General features: G+C 40.7%; 1 non-coding gene across 1 annotated transcript; it reads left to right on the forward strand.

Moving 5' to 3' along the window:
- The first annotated feature begins 15989 nt into the window (after positions 1–15989).
- LOC114812741 lies at positions 15990–16127 on the forward strand. The gene has a single exon (XR_003760392.1). It is a non-coding gene; the product is annotated as a small nucleolar RNA SNORA7 (small nucleolar RNA).
- Positions 16128–16970: the final 843 nt, after the last annotated feature.

Raw genomic sequence — 16970 nt, forward strand, 5'->3', positions numbered from 1 at the left:
AATTTCTGGAAAGTAGTGATTATGTCTATTTGATAGTGCTGTGAACCTAACCTATGTTGAGCAATGATCAACCCTAATGATCAAACATTGAGTGTCCCCCACCTCACAACTGCTCCCCAAACCAAACCTCCTGGAGATGAAAATATGGGCAGGAATGGAAGGAGCAGAGACCTCCCCACAAAAGCAACAGAGCAAGCTACTGAAAAGTTGCCACCTCGCTCAGAAGAATAAGAGTAAAGAGCCCAGCCAACACACCATTTATTTCAAGTTTGGTTGAGATTTTAACCATACGAATTTTGTTTTTTCCACTATTTTTCCAGTGCCTCTTCATGCTTTTATCTGATTCTTCATTTATTTCCCCATGAAGCAACAATGCACAATTCCATTCTGCCTCAAGCACCTGCATCCATTTATCACCAAAATGTTTTGTAAATGGTTAAGCTCATGGAGTATTCAACTTTCCCTGCAGTCTTTCTTTTTATGATATTTGTTAAGCACTTAACTAGGTGCCAGGCACTGTACTAAGCACTATGGAAGATACAAGCTAGTCGGGGTGGATGCTTCCTGTCCCACATGGAGCTCATAGTCTTAATTCCCATTTTGCAGATGAGGGAACTGAGGCCCAGAGAAGTGAAGTGACTTGTCCAGGGCCACACGGCAGACAAGTGGTGGAGCCAGGATTAGAACCCAGGTCCTTCTGACTCTCAGACCCCAGCTCTATCCACTAGGCCAAGCTGCACTTCCAAGAAGACTTTCCTGCTTCCGTTTAGATGTGAAGCTTGTTTGTTGTCCTCACTGTGGGCTACATGGTTTGCCTGTCTTGGTTTTGCTTCACTACAGTTTCAACTCCTATACTCTTCCTAGGGTCTTAATTGGGAACGTGTTTCAAAAATGAAGCCTTGCTCATATGTCAGTCCATTGCTTCAGGGGATACAAATGGTTCCAGAACAATCTGACTCTCCCTTCCTCTTGTATACACACAATTCTAGGTAATGCCCCCAGTGTTGCCCAGGGAATCTTGTATTCACTCCACTTTCTCCATCCACAAATCCTCACTTTCTCTGTCCCATCCCAGAAACAACCCTGATTATTCCTTCTTCCCTCTTTCCTCCCCTAAAACCTAAAACCTCTGCCCCTTGTCCATTCTAACAGCAACAACATCTCTCTCTGCAAGTCTGGCTCTTCAGTGGTGAGGAGAATCAAGAAAAATACATAAAAAGCCCAGCTTGGGCAAAAAAAGTCAAGGGGGGGTTATATATTACTGCATCTAGTGTGAATATAACAGGAAATAAGAGAAATTCCTCTGAGATATTCACCTTTATCTGCCATCTTTTCTTCCTTGGCTTTACTGACTAGAATTCCAAAATACCAGTTGATGGCAAGAGTGGAATTAAAAGTTGTCTTTTCTTTGTCAACAGTTCACCTCTTTGTATTTTAATTCTATCTTCCAAATGGTGCTCAAGTATGCATTGCCTCCACTTACTGTCAGTAATGCCATTCCTTTCTCTTCAGTCAAAATCCATCTGTGGCATTTTTACATGTTGTCATAATCATAAAACCAGGGTCAAATACCCCAAATATCAGAATAAAATATAATTAAAATGCTCAGGAGATTGCTGACAGGGACTAAGGCCCAACAATCATACAGTATATATACACTAAGTAAACACTGAATATTGATGATCATATAAAATATAGAGACAAGATTTAGGCCAACAGTCAGTAAGTCCTGAACTCAATACATCAAAAAAGAGCAGTGGATGCAGTGGACTCAGAAAACTGCCAACCATCCCCTAGAGCCAGAATGATTACCTATTGAATGGCACAAAAAATATATTCTCTGGGGTAACAACAGGCCAAAGTATCATTTGCCCTGGTATGGACCACCAGATGCTGCAATTGATATTAAAAATCAACGCCTTCCCAAAAGACCAAATTAAGATGCTTAAGACTCCAACACTAAAGTATCAATTTATCAAAGAAGTGTTTGGAAAGGAAAGAATGTGCACAGAACCTCAAATACCACCGCCAAGGGAATTGACAATAGCAATGATGTATTTTTTACACAAATAACCCTGTCAGCAAATAAGGCAAAAATGGAAACAGTGCCAAGAAAGCTATGAAGAGCCAAGAAGGAGGTGTTGAAAATGATGAAAGCCAAAGGAAAAAGTGACGAGGAGACTGTGATGCTTTGCAAGAACACTTGGAAGAGGAATCAAAAAGACTATGAAGAATTTGGAAAGGAGATATTTAGAACTGCAGCTGAAATGAAGGAAAGTTTGTAGAGTTGAAAAAGAGTGGTATCAGAAATCCTAGTGATACCAGTAGATAAAAATATAGTAAGTATAGTAAATATAGTAAGGACCAATAATAAAATGAAGATACATGAAATAAATACAAATTCTACAACAAGTTTTACTCAGTCTCAGAAAGAAGTATTCATCATCAAGATCATTTATTGTATAGTATTTATTGTATTCTTATTGGGTGCAGAGCATTCGGTACTGTGCCGTAAAAGTAGAAGACACAGACCCTGCCCTCAAGAAGCTTAGAGTCTAACAAACAGGCAGCACAAATTATTTTTGAAATTATAGGAAGCAAGAGGGAAGCTTTAGAGATATGCTCAGTAATAGCTAGAGTTCATAAAGGCAAATAGCTGATTGAATAAGTGAATAAATAAATAGAGCATGTGAAAAAATATGCATGTCTAGGATGTATATGTTAAGGATATACATGTTAAGGATAACTGAATGTAGATAAATGCTGAGAGTGACTGTTGGGATGGCAATCTCTAAGTGAAGAAAAGTTAACTGGGGAAGTCTTCCTAGAGATCATGGAATTTCAGGTGGGCTTTTAAAATGGAGACAGCTGTGGTCTGGTGGATTGGAAGAATAAGGAAATCCCGGCTGGGGAGAAAGCGTGATCACAGGATTGGAGGGGAAAGAGTTGAGAGCATGTAACAATGAGAAGATTAAGCATGATAGGAGTCAAGTATGGGGGAGTGAAGAGTAGCAGGTGGAGTCAGTGAATAAGGTCCAAAAGTCAATGACTCTGGAATCCATTCCAGATGTAATCTACATAAGCTTTGACAAGGCCATTCGCAAAATGAAGCGTAGGAAATGTCCAGGAATAAAAACCATAATAATATTAATATTTGTAAGCACTTACTAATTTGTCATCAGTATTCTAAGCACTGGGGTAGATACAGGTTTAGCCCTGTCCCACGTGGGGCTCACAGTCTGAATACGTATTTTACAGATGAGGTAACTGAGGTACAGAAAAGTGAAGTGACTTGTCCAAGTTCCCATGGCAGACAAGTGGAGGAGCTGGAATTAGAACCCAAATCCTGCTGACTCTCAGGCCTGTGCTCTATCCATTAGGCCATGCTTCTTCTCTAGGCAGAGATAAGAACAGAAATTCTCAAACCAAAAGACGAAACTTTACTCAAGGCATTAACTCAACATTCACATCACCTTACAGAAATTTCAGGATAGGAACGGATCTTGGATTTTCAAGTAACGCCCTCTTCTTCTCTCTGCCCTATACCTAAAATGTACCTGGTTAAAAAAAAAAGGTTTGCTACCCATTCTAGATCAGCAAAAAAGACACTTCTGATCTGTTAGATCAGCAGAATAGACATTAAAAGAGAACTGACCTATTGGATCTTTTGAAATGGAAATGCAGCTCTTTGGCTTAAAATAGAGAATTGACAACTCCTTGGGCTTTAACGAGTTCTATGTTCTGTGGAACCCACTGTCTGCAGACAATTTGGAGCATGAGCAGACTAAAGAAAACTACATTATCAATCAATGGTATTTATTAAGCACAGTGTGCAGAGCATTGAACTAAACACTTAGGAGTGTACAGTACAACCGAATTAGCAGGCATGTTCCCTGATCATATCGATAAATGGTATTAATTGAGCATCTAATATATAGAGAGGTTTAAGACAATGGGGAAGTACAATAGAAGTAAAAGTCACCGCCCTCGCCCACAAGCAAACAATGGTATTTACTGAGCACTTACTGTGTGCTAAAAAACTGTACTAAGTGCTTAGTAGAGTATAATATAATGAAGCTGGTAGACATGAGAAGCAGCATGGCCTAGTGGCAAGAACATGGGCTAGGGAGTCAGAGGATGTAGGTTCTAATCCCAGCTCTTTAACTTGTTTGCTGCGTGACCCTGGGCAAGTCACTTAACTTCTCAGTTACCTCATCTGGAAAGTGGGGATTAAGATTATGAGCCCTCTATGGGACAACCCGATTACCTTGATCTATCCCAGAGCTTAGAACACTACTTGGCCCATAGTAGGTGCTTAACTAATACCATAATAATTATTATTATCATTATTACATGATCACTGCCCTCAAGGAGCTAAAAGCTTCCGGTCTAATTGGCCATTTTGCTCTCTACAAATCTCCTTCTAGGTAATCCAAGCATATTCATTTATTTATTTACATTAATATCTGTCTCCCCCTCTAGACTGTAAACTCACTGAGGACAGGGATTGCATCTGTTTATTGTTACCCTGTAGTCTCCCAAGTGCTTAATGCAGTGCTTTGCACACAGTAAACACTCAATAAATATGATCGAATGCATGAATGATGGAGGAATATACATACTTATTTCCTTGTATTTCATCCTGCACAGCCACCGATCAGATAGCACGACTTCTAACTTCAAGTCCTCTTCAAGAACCGTTTCATGTGAATTATTAAAAGGAAATTATTCAACAATTAGAAAATTAAACATACTCGTCCATCAGGAAAGAGAGAGAACAAACAATAAATCTAATAACCCAGGAAAGACACCAAGAAGTTATGCCAATGGATAGCAAGCCGCCCAAAAGACATGCACAAAATGTCCATCCATTTCTGGAGGGAGATCAGAGACTGAACTGTTGGCTATTGAAGTACAAAATAAACAAGTGACTCTCCTGCTTTCATCATAAAAAATACTAGCCAAGTTGAGCTCAAATTCTAGACTTTTACCTGTGAGTTCGTGCTGGGAAGAAACAGTTTCACCTCCACATTCTACCCTTGGAGTGGTTTCTAAATCTTCTGCACATGGCCCCACTCCCTCTGAGAGATTAGGAGTAGAAGATAGACCATACTGTACTCCAACCACTCACTACTGAGATTCTATGGGAAACAAACTGATACAGCACATATATCCTCTCCACAAGCCCTTCTTTTAGGGAACTAGGGGTATGAGGTGATTCAGATTTATCCAAGGTGAGGAACCATGAGCACCAAAGTTAAAAATCCCTCCTTGGGGATTCTTAAAAAAAACAAAACAACTTCTGCCTTAAAAACCCTGTTGGGCAGACCCAGAAATTCTTGTGCAACATTGCTGATTTTCACTCCAAATTGACCAAAACTGCAAAGGTTCACAAATTTCTCATGGCAATGCTGAACCTGAAGTCACTTAAATCTTGAACTTGAAGCCAAATACATGTAGTAAAAATCACTGGGAACACACTGGCCCTGTTTTAGGCAAGTTGCAAATGAGATGCTGACTTCCCAACAGCTCCCATTTCTATTAGCAAACTTTAAAAGAAAGAGAATGGGTAAGGCCTGCCTGTTTGCTGACACAGAGGTTTCCCTTTCAGAACAAATCAGAAGGTTTTCAAGGAACATCAATGGGAAGTGTGATAAAGTATCTGTGTTTCTAAGTGAGCAAATGAAAAGTCACTAACAGTTTCATTTCTGTGAGATATGAAAAGCATGTGTATAAAGAAGAGAACAAGGAAGTTTATAAATATTATTTCTAAACAGGGGCCTGGTATAGGGAACATTATTAGTAAAATAGTCTGTTGCACAAAATAAGCCTGGTGGCAAAGTAGGAAAGAAAAAAATCTTCTCAATTGCTTATCTACAAGAGAGGTCACCTCTGATCAGGAAAAGTGACTTTCAGAGGTTTCCAAAGGGCAGAGAAAACTATACACAGAAAATTGCAATTTATAAACATCTCATCACAAGTAACACTGTAAAGAAAATTACAAAAATCTGAACATTATCAGTCAGACAGCGCTTAAAAAAATATGGACTTTGGAGTCTTAGAAACAACAAAGCCCGGGTCCATCGGAGGCAGAAAGTCCTGCCAGGCCAAATTTTCATATGACCCTGAAATGTTCTAGGTCAAAAGTATATTTTGCTCCAAAGTGCAATGTGTGTTGGGAGATCATAACTAAGAAAACCAAAATCATGGCTCCTAGTTGGTATGTTTTCCCTGGTCTATTTTGGCTATCTCTGATACAATATCTAATTTCCAACTACATTTTGCTGAGGACAAATAAACACTGCTTCTTTATCAAAAAATAAATAGCAGATTCTCCTCTCCCTCAGTCCTTCCCAGATAGTGAGATCTGTAAGGAATCTCATTAAAATTTGCTTCTTTCCCCACTGAAAATCACCTAAAACACATTTATCAACAAATTCCAAGATCAACATTTCCAAAACTCAAATATCAAACCATTACCAGTCTTAGTTGTTAAAAAAAAAAATCTCATTAGAGCATTAGGGTAAGAATGTCGATGACTGGTTTTGTGGTTAATTTAGATGGCCAATAACTAAATCGAAAAATTGATTTATCACCAATTGATTTGAATTGTTTGACTTTTGATTATTTATTTAAACCTTAACAGGTCACTAGTGGAATGGATAAGTCTACTCACTGCCCTCAGTTCTGAAAAGAGTGGAGATTGCCTTCTTTACTTTTAAAAATGACTTTCTAAAAATGACCTAAGAAGACTCAATAAATGACCCAATATTTCAACTTTGCAAAAAAGTTTGCCATCAGATAGAAACACTGCAGAGAATAAAATTTCCTGCCAAGAAGTGAGCTAGGCATTAAAAGAGAAGTGTGCCCTCTCCATTTGGAAACACCTACCTTGGCCAATTCCAACAACCTCAGTTGGTAAAGGCTAAGACCCATTTAGATACTGGATAAAGTATAACACATACACACACAAACACACTCTGTCTCTTTCTCTCTCACATCTAATACAATACATACTCTGGAATTCAAAACAATCTAAGAAACATGCATGACTAGTGGGACACCAAGAAAGAAGAAAACCAAAGCAATGCAGATGGAAAGCAGGCTATTTCTACATAAAGCTGAAAAGTGTATTTGAACCCCTACTGTCCACTGTAGAACAACTAGCAGATAAAGATGATGATTCCAGCTGCCAAAGTCAAGGAGATACATAACTCCACCCCAGTAAAGTCCCTTAACACATTTTCACATCTGCAGTTTGGCCTAGTAGAAAGAGCATGGCCCTGGGATCGGGGAGCTGGGTTCTAATCCTATCTAATCGATACCTGTTCTCTTTTCCTCTTACACTATGAACCCCAGTTGGGACAGAGATTGTCTGACCTGATTATATTATTATATCTACCTCAGCAATTAGGAGAGAAAGAGGGAGACAAAGAGAGAGAGGGGGGTTAGGAACAAGGGCAGAATCTTTCATAAAAACCATTTTCCCCACCAGTAGACCTGGGCCCTGGAAAAACTATTGAATAGTTTCGGCAGATCCAAAAAGTTTACCGAGATCTTAAAGCTGCTTCATGATGTTATGGTTGGCTGCTTCAGAATCACAGGAGACCTGCCTGACCTTTTTCCCATCACTAAGAGTAAAATAGGGCTAGGTGGGAGGTGCAATCTTATTCAACCTATTGTACCCAAGAATGATCTGGAAGCTGGATTTAGAATCCAATTCCCCAGTCCCTCTGAGAAAACCTATCAGTAGGTTGGGAGCATCACTTAGTGCCACTGTTTCACTCATATAAGAGTTCCTGTATGATGATGACTGTGTTGTAGAAGCATGTACAGAAGAAGATTTGCACACTCTTAGGAAGTTAAGTGTACGCTAGAATCTTACCCGAAAGATTGTAAACTCCCATGTGGACTGTAAGCTCCTTGAAGGCAGGGATTATGTCCACCAATGTTTCACTGTACTCCCTTAAACAGTTAGTACAGCACTCTGCACACAGTAGGTACCATTGATTGATTGATTTTCAGAATCACAGCACCGAGAACTGAAATTTATACTGAGGATGACCAAGGTTATGGATTAGCCCACATCAAGCAAACCCAAACACAGTCATGAAGCTGTCAGGCACACAGAACTGAATGCTATTACTTGATTCAAGAACATCAAGAACTCCAGTAGTTTCCCATTCACCTGCGCAACAAACAGAAACTCCTTACCATTGGCTATAAAGCATTCATTTACCTTTCCCCTCCTGCGTTACTTCCCCAATTTCCCAGGACGACCTAACCCACACACTTTGTTCCTCTAATGCCAACCTGCTCATCGTACTTCAATCGCATCTATCTCTCCACCAAATTCTCACCCATATCCTGCCTCTGGTCTGGAATGCCTTCCCTCTTCATAGCTGACAGATAATCACGCTTCAAACTCTTAATGAAGGCCCATTTCCTCCAAGAGGCCTTCCCTGATTGAACCCTCATTTCCTCTTCTCTTTCTCCGTTTGGTGTCATCCTTGCACTTGGAGTTATTCCCTTTCTTCACTCCTCCCTCAGCCCCACAGGACTTAGGCACATATCCACTATTCATTTATTTATTTATATTAATATCCTTTCCCCCTCTCTAGACTGTAAGCTCGTTGTGGGCAGGGAATGTGTCTACCATCTCTATTATATTATATTCTCCCACATGCTTAGTACAGCGCTCTGCACACAGTAAGCGCTCAGTAATTATGATTGACTGATTGGTTGACCTTAGAAAGTGATCTCAGTGGAGTGAGGAAGGTGGAAATTGGATTGAAGACAATCGAGGAGGGAGTTGAAGAAGAGAAAATGGAAGCAGAGGGGCAAAGAAAACGGAGGGGGTGGATGTATACAACTCAGCCAAGGAGTTTAGAGGAATGGTAGGAGGACAGTGGGATGACAGCCGGATAGGGCAGTGGGGTCTAGAACAAATGTAGCGCTCCACCTTCGGAACATGTGTAAGATCAAGATGTACCTCTGACAACACATCCAAATTCTACAGCCGCTCTTCTACTGCCATACTTAACATTAAATGACATCAGAATTCCCCAAAATGAAGTCCTAAAGAGAGTCAGACCACAGGTGTTAAAGCAGTACTTGTATAATATTTTTTTATGGATAGGACACCTGAGTCGCATGGACAATACATGTCTATTAATGCTATTATACTGCACTTTCCCAAGTGCTTAGTATAGTGCTCAGCACACAGCAAGTACTCACTCAGTAAATACCACTGATTGACTGATTGAGCTAAAACAAGTTAACCATAAAAAGCACATTCAGAAGAAATATTCTAAAGCTACATTTTGGCAAAGCTGTGGATAACTGAAAGATAGCATTCATTCAATTGCATTTATTGAGTGCTTACTGGGTGCAAAGCACTGTACTAAGCACTTAGGAGAGTACAATCAGCAAGGCATAGTGGATAAAGCAGAAGTCAGGAGGTCATGGGTTCTAATCCAGGCTCCACCACTAGTCTGCTGTGTGATCTTGGGCAAGTCACTTCACTTTTCTGTGCCTCCATTATCTCATCTATAAAATGGAGATTAGGACAGTGAGCCCCATGTGGGACAGTGACTTTGTCCAACCTGATTTATCTATGTCCAACCCAGCACTTAGTACAGGCCTAGCACATAGTGCTTAACAAATGCCATTATTATAATATAACGATAAACAGACACATTTCCTGCCCACAACGAGTTTACAGTCTGAAGCAAGGCCTTTCAGCATAGCAATTAGAAATGGCATATCTGTTTTAGAAAAAGATGATAGGGTGAATGTGGCAGAAATAATGGGCCCAGATACAGAGAGTAGCAAATGAAACTGGGCAGCAAGGTAGAGGTCATTATGTGCATATAATCCGGAAGGGATTGTCTATTTCACATTAATCCATAGCCACATTTTCACACATCATTAAAAAAACTCACTGTTGAGAATATGTTCTTTGTACTCACGGGACTGCTATATGTTCTCTCTGTGTACCTATCATATATTGTTCTAGCTGCATCTCCTTTCCAACCTTCACTTTACTAATCTTGCCCCTCCATAACTGTGCCATTTCCTTATTTTCAGCTTCGATGATCAGTCCTAATTTCCATTTCTTGTAGCTGTCCCATTTGCCCTTAGGTTCCCATCAGAGTTTTTAGTTTAGTCTACTTGGCATCTTATTACCCTTCTCATCCTTCCACTGCCCTGGGAGAGTATGAAGAAAGAGGTCTCGCAATAACACCATTTCCTCCAAATAAATCAAATAAGATTTAGCACAAAACCTTTATTGCAGAAAATGTAGTTCTGATTTATAAATTATAACTACACATTAGAATTGCTTAGGCTTTACTTAAGGGTGTTTTACACTTCATCGTCTTTTAATTAAAGAGCCTTTCTATATTAAAAAATTCATGCTCTTGTTATTCTAAAAGTTTATAATTCTTTTGCAGAAACATAATTGCAACTCATACTGTGGAAGGGGAAACGGATGGTTCAATTTATTCTGTTAGCCTGATGGGAAAAAATATCCAATCTTTGGGGAATTAATTTAAATATGACTATTAAATCTGATATAAAACCAACCCCAAAACTGCGACTATTGCCATTATGAGCATTTGTGACCAGCAGTACATTTGGCCTTGAAAATTCCATCTGACTGGGTCATGAGCCACTCCTTGGTTTCCCCAAACTTTCAATATTTCTGTTTCCCTTGAACAAAAAAGGCAACACTCTATATCTTTTAGAAGAGCAATGTGGCCTAGTGAAAAGATCCCAGCTAGGAGTTGGGAGACCTAGGTTCTGGTTTCAATTCTTCCACTTACCTGCTTTGTGTGAGCTTGGGCAAGTCACTTCACTTCTCTATGCCTCAATTTCCTCATAATGGGGGTTAAATAACTACTCTCCCTCCCCTTAGATTGTAAGCTCCATGTGAGACAGGGACTATGTCTGATCTGATGGTTTTATACCTACTCCAGCACTAAGCACAGTATCTGGGACATTGATACCACAATTATTTATCATTTATTATTACATCCCCACCTAAAATAAATACTCCTTCTGGTTTTGCTTTGAATGAAGGTTGTTCTGGGCTGTTGGCCATTGCATTCAAAGTCAAAAGATAATACAAAGGCCAGAGCTTTGGTGTCAGAAATGTTAATGCAAGCCAATTTGAGAGATTCATCAACTATAGAAGTGACCAGACTGCTTATTCAAAACAGAATTTTGCAGATAAATCCTTCTCTATTCTTATTTCTAATTTCATAAAAAATCAACTACAAGTGCTTATTGAAAGCTCTTCAGGTTAGGAGGTTCACATTCAGCAGGACATATGCTAAAGTTGCATTTTCAGTAGTGGGGAGGGTTTGCCCCAAGCTATCCACACTCTCTTTCCTGATTTTCCTGTGGCCAGTTGTAAACATTACTTGAATTAGGGGCACTGAAGGGCTTTGGAAGTCACGTTTCCATTTCAAGGCAGCTAACAAATCAGAGGCCTCTGAACTGGTGACCAGTGAGCGTCATCAGGTTGATCCTGATGGAGGTTATTTCCTCAGGAATAACTGTGCTGATTCAAAGACCTAGAGTGAGAGCTGTCCTGCCCTTCCAAAGAGAAGCTCAAGCAGCCCAGTAAGATCTTCCAATGCTGTGATTTCTGTTCTGCAATATTAGCTATTAAACTCTGTCTATAAAGTCTGAATGCTGAGCATGCCCTAGGGTTAGTAGGAAAATTAAATATATCATTAAGACGGAACTGCCTGAGAATCTTAACTCTCTCTCATGGCCGGCCCTATCAACTATAGTCTTTGGAAGAGGTGGTTTTCTTCATATGCCAGTTTTTAGATGACAAAATCTAAATGTAAACGAATGACAGTAGCCCCCCCAAAATTAGATCCTGAGAAAACTCTCAACAAACTGAGCGAAAGTATAGGGGAAAGCACATTCTATATAGATTATAAGTAAATTCCATATTTTATTTTTTTTTAGCTCTTGGAAGCACCTTGTTAAATCAGGAATAAAAATGAAATACTATGGCAGGTCAGTCCAAAAACCAAGTATGCCTGGAGTCCTAAAATGCACATAAATTAATATCTTAGAGAAAGTGTGTTGGGAAAAGAACAGTTTGAAATCTTCAATCAACTATTGTACTGGCAGGTAGCCTACCTCCTCAATTTTAATTCTAAAGAATCTTAAAATCCAAGCAGGATTAAACTAGGTCGCATACACACCTATTAATGGTTAATAGTAGTTATAATCATAATGACTGTGGCATTTGTTAATCACTTACTATGTGTCAAGCACTGGCACAGCAAGTCAGGTCCCATATGGGGCTCACAATGTAAGTAGGCGAGAGAGAGATATTGGATATTGGTACAATTCAGCAACAGATAGAGACAATCCCTACCCCAAAATGGGCTCACAGGCTAGAAGGGGGAGACAGACAAAAAAAAACCCCAAAAACATGTAGACAGGCATCACTACCATCAAAACAGACAAATAGAACCATAGATAAATGTACATTAACAAAATATAGAGAGCAATAAATATGTACAAATATATATAAGTGCTTTGGGGAGGGGAAGGGGGTGCTTTTCTTATTGATTCCCCACTCAATCAATGCCTCCCTTTCAGAATTGAGAGTTGGGCCTGCTGGTCTTGGGGGCCTAAACTCCTTTCAGTTTAGGCAGCATTCACCTGTGAGCTCCTAAACACCTCACCTTCTGGGTGATGACTTGATGACAAAGCTGTGGGGCAGATGTCATTACATATAATTTATAATTACAATAAATACTTTTGAATAAAAATAAATACTATTGAATGAATAATTTCCCCATCAGGGTAGTGCTTCTGGGGCTGGGGTACATTCTGTACAGAGGTCTTGACTACCCAGAAACCACAAAGTCTTTATTCTGGTGTCCTGGAGAAACTCGAGAAGCAAAGTAAGCAAGGGCATGGAAGTCCCAAGGACCTGGGTTCTTATCCCAGCTCCGCCACTGGTCTGCTGTATGCCCGGCGTGGCCTAGTACCTGGGAATCAGAAGGAACTGTGTTCTAATCCCAATCTGCCACTTGCCTGCTGTGCGAATTTGAGCTAATTACTTCACTTCTCTCTGCCTCAGATACCTCATCAGTATCAGCGTGGCTCAGTGGAAAAGAGCCTGGGCTTTGGAGTCAGAGGTCATGAGTTCGAATCCCAGCTCTGCCACTTGTCAGCTGTGTGACTGTGGGCAAGTCACATAACTTCTCTGTGCCTCAGTTCCCTCATCTGGAAAATGGGGATGACAACTGTGAGCCCCACGTGGGACAACCTGATTCCCCTGTGTCTACCCCAGCGCTTAGAACAGTGCTCTGCACATAGTAAGCGCTTAACAAATACCAACATTAAAATGGGGATTAAAGATTGTGAACCCTTTGTGGGACAGGGACTGTGTCCAAACCAATTACCTTGTATCTACCTCAGCACTTAGTACAGTTCCTGGCACTTAACAAATATCGCAATTATCATTATTATTATTATGAAGTCACTTCACTTCTCTGGGCTTTGGTTATCTCATCTGTAAAATGGGGATTAAGACTCTGAGCCCCCTCTGGAAAATGAACTGGGTCCAATCTGATAATCTTGTATCTACTGCAGCACTTAGTACAGTATTAGGCACAGAGTAAGTGCTTAACAAATACAAACAAAAAAAAAAAACTTTAGCAGTCATGACACTTCTTTCAGCTCTCATTTAGATCTCTATCCTTTTTCTGTTTCTCATCTCCCAAAGGTTCAGTTTGATCACAATTCCTTCTGCCCTTCCTGCCTCGCACTCTGCAAGGTTAAAACATTTGCTACTTTCCTGAAGTTGCTGTTCAGGATAGAAGGCAGAGTGATCCAAGATATCTCTGATCTGCCTATTCTGACTTTTTCTTAATGCCATTCTTATAGAGTTTTGAATTCCTGGGAGCCAGGGTGCATTTGAAGTGCAAAGGTTTATGGCAAATGGGAAAACAAAGAGATTAAACCAAAATAGTTACTTCCTGGTCCTCTCACGGCAGATTCAACCAATGAGTAGGTGAAGCCCAAATTTCCTGGAGCCTTGGTAAAGCAATTGATGATGCTGATTCCAGATAACGAGGCAAATGAAGCAGAGCCGTGTTGTTGGGTCATTTTTCATAAGTCTTGTAGTAGGGTAGAGGGGAGAGAGATAGCAGCATATGCCAAGTGATTCAAATTTAAAAGAAAACTGGCTGAAGACTTTTATTTGCAAAGGTTGAAGGAGGACTACTAGGCAAATTGCAAGGAAAAAAATAAACATTCACAAAGTAACAAATCTAAAAGGGGCAGCTGGACTTTTTAAAGCTTTCATGGTAGACTGGCAACAATTTGGCTCTCAGTAGCCTTAGGAAAAAAAGACCCAGTTAAACAAACTGAAGGTAGTTCATTTCTGTGAGTCATAGGAAGTTCAGTATTACAGGAAAATTATGTTGCCGTAATTTTATGAACTCCTGAACAATGTTGCCATTTAATAAAGGCACAGATGTATTTTTGCCACATGAAGAAAAATTTTCAAGCTTTCCTGTAATTGGTCATTGGTCTGATCACAACCTCTAGCTAGGGCTAGAATAATACTACCTTCCCTTTACAACAAATTTAACTTTTATAGGATGACTAATAATCTGTTCGGAAAAGTCAGTCTCACTCAGTTGCCCGATATTTTCAGCTGCTTCTCACTACTATAATCAGGGACTTGGAAACAAAGCCTTTCTATTCAAAGAAGAGAAAAAGGTTCTTAACATCCTGACAGAAACAAGTATATTAACTCTGAGGATCTTGGTCAATAAGACATTAAATCCTGAATATTCCATATGGGGAAAACAAGACGACTTCTTCTGAGATTAATGAGGTCCTGACCTCCATGCCTTCTGTCTCTCCCCTCTCCAGTCCATTCTTCATTCTGCTACCCGGATCATTTTTCTAAGAAAAACCACTTGGCCCAGGTGTTCCCACTCCTCAAAAATCTCCAATGGTCACCTTTGTTTCAATCAGTAACTCCTTACCCTTGGTTTTATGGCACTCAATCAGCTCTCTCCCTCCCATCTTACCTCCCTGATCTCCTACTACAACCCAATTCGCACATTCCTCTCCTCAAACATGGACCTACTCTTTGCACTTTGGTCTTGTCTGTCTCACCACCAACCCCCTTAGCCCACAACCTCACTCTGGCCTGCAACTCTTTCCCCCTTTCATACTTGAAAGTCCACCACTCTCCCCAACTTCAAAACCTTAAAAAAAAATCTCCAAGAGGACTTTCATGACTAACACCCATGTCCCATACCCACCCTCCCCTCTGTGTCACCCCTGTTGTGTATTCCTTAAGCACTTTGACACTCAGCACTTTGATAATCACCCCAGTGCCTCTATTTCCCCTATCCCTAATCTACTCTGTTTCCCCTTTTACAATGTAAGTTCCTTGTTTTTTTGGTTTGGGGTTTTTTTAATAGTATTTGTTAAGCACTTACTGTGGGCCTGGCACTGTACTAAGCACTGGGATAGATAAAAACTAATCAGGTTGGTTAGAGTTCAAGTACCACATGGGGCTCACAGTCTTAATCCCCATTTTGCAGAAGAGGTAACTGAGTCACACCAGGTCACACAGCAGACAGGTGGCAGAACTGAGACTAGATAACAGGTCCCTCTGACTCCCAGGCCCGTGCTTTATCCACTAGGTCACTCTGCTTCTCGGCAGTAAGGAGGTCGCTTATGAGTAGGAACCATGTCTACCAACTCTATTGTATTGTCATTTCCCAAGAGCTTAATATAGTTTCCTGCACACAGTAAATGCCCAGTGAATACCACTGACTGATTAAAATTAAGTTATTCTAGGATTTCCAAAATTTATGCAGGGAATCTCTTCAAACCTCCCCCTTCTTCCCCCACACTTATGATTTATAGAAAAATCTAGTTTGTTTGGATACTGGAGCACATAATCAGCAGTAGTTACAAAAGGGCCCCTCTCAGAGTCACACCTGGAGAGTTTCCAGTACTCTACCAGTCTTGACTACGGGAGGGTGAGTCAAGCAGAGGCATACCCATTCCATTCCTACTTTGGGCAGCGGCTAGCAAGTGGAAGGCAGTGTGCTACAAGTCAAAGCTCACCTGTGCTGAACAGCAGTGGCATGGGAGACCGTCGAGGGCAAGACAAGTTTACTGCAGAGAAGGAGCCAAGAGCAAATCACTTCCATATTTTTACCAAGAAAACTCTATGGATGCACTACCAGAACGATTGCAGATAGAGGTGGGGTGTTCCGGGACAGGTGCGTCCATGGTGTCGCTCTGGGTTGGAGACCACTCAGTAGCATAAGACCAGACCAGTTACAAAAGGTGAGTGATCTATATGAATCTACCTGTCTTCATGCACTTACACACACATGCACACACACACAGACAGCTATAGCTGTCCTTCATTTTGGAAGGTGACGGTACTGGTGGAGAGATCCTACCCATGCACCTGGATGTGGTGAATAAGGCCCAGGCACAATGAACAATCCAAGCCTCATGGTGAGCACACATAAAATAGTCCCTTCCTGTGGTCATTCTATCACTTGAAATACCTGAATCTGTTCTGTTAAAACTGTTTATTTGTAACCCAGTCTCAGATGCAAATCATGCCCTAGAAATGTGATCATACAGGTCTGAATCACACCCCTCCTCCTCTTCTACTGTCATAGCAGCTCCCTGGGGTGGGAGAGAAGGGATTTAGCAGGGAAGGTCCCTGTTTGAGGGCCAGAGGGGCCTAGAGTGACAGGGTGGGAGTTGGACTTTAAGCCCCTCCACTATACCTCCTTCTGTCTAACCAGTGAAAGCACTCTCTGATCAATAAGAACATGGTACATACCAGACCGGGGGATGTAATCCAACATCATTCAGAGTGTCATCAAGTGGAGCTTGTGCCTGTGTAATTCTGCAGACGCATCTCGGTGAGTCCAAAT

This window comes from Ornithorhynchus anatinus, chromosome 5 (genome assembly GCF_004115215.2).
Source record: "Ornithorhynchus anatinus isolate Pmale09 chromosome 5, mOrnAna1.pri.v4, whole genome shotgun sequence".
NCBI lineage: Eukaryota > Metazoa > Chordata > Mammalia > Monotremata > Ornithorhynchidae > Ornithorhynchus > Ornithorhynchus anatinus.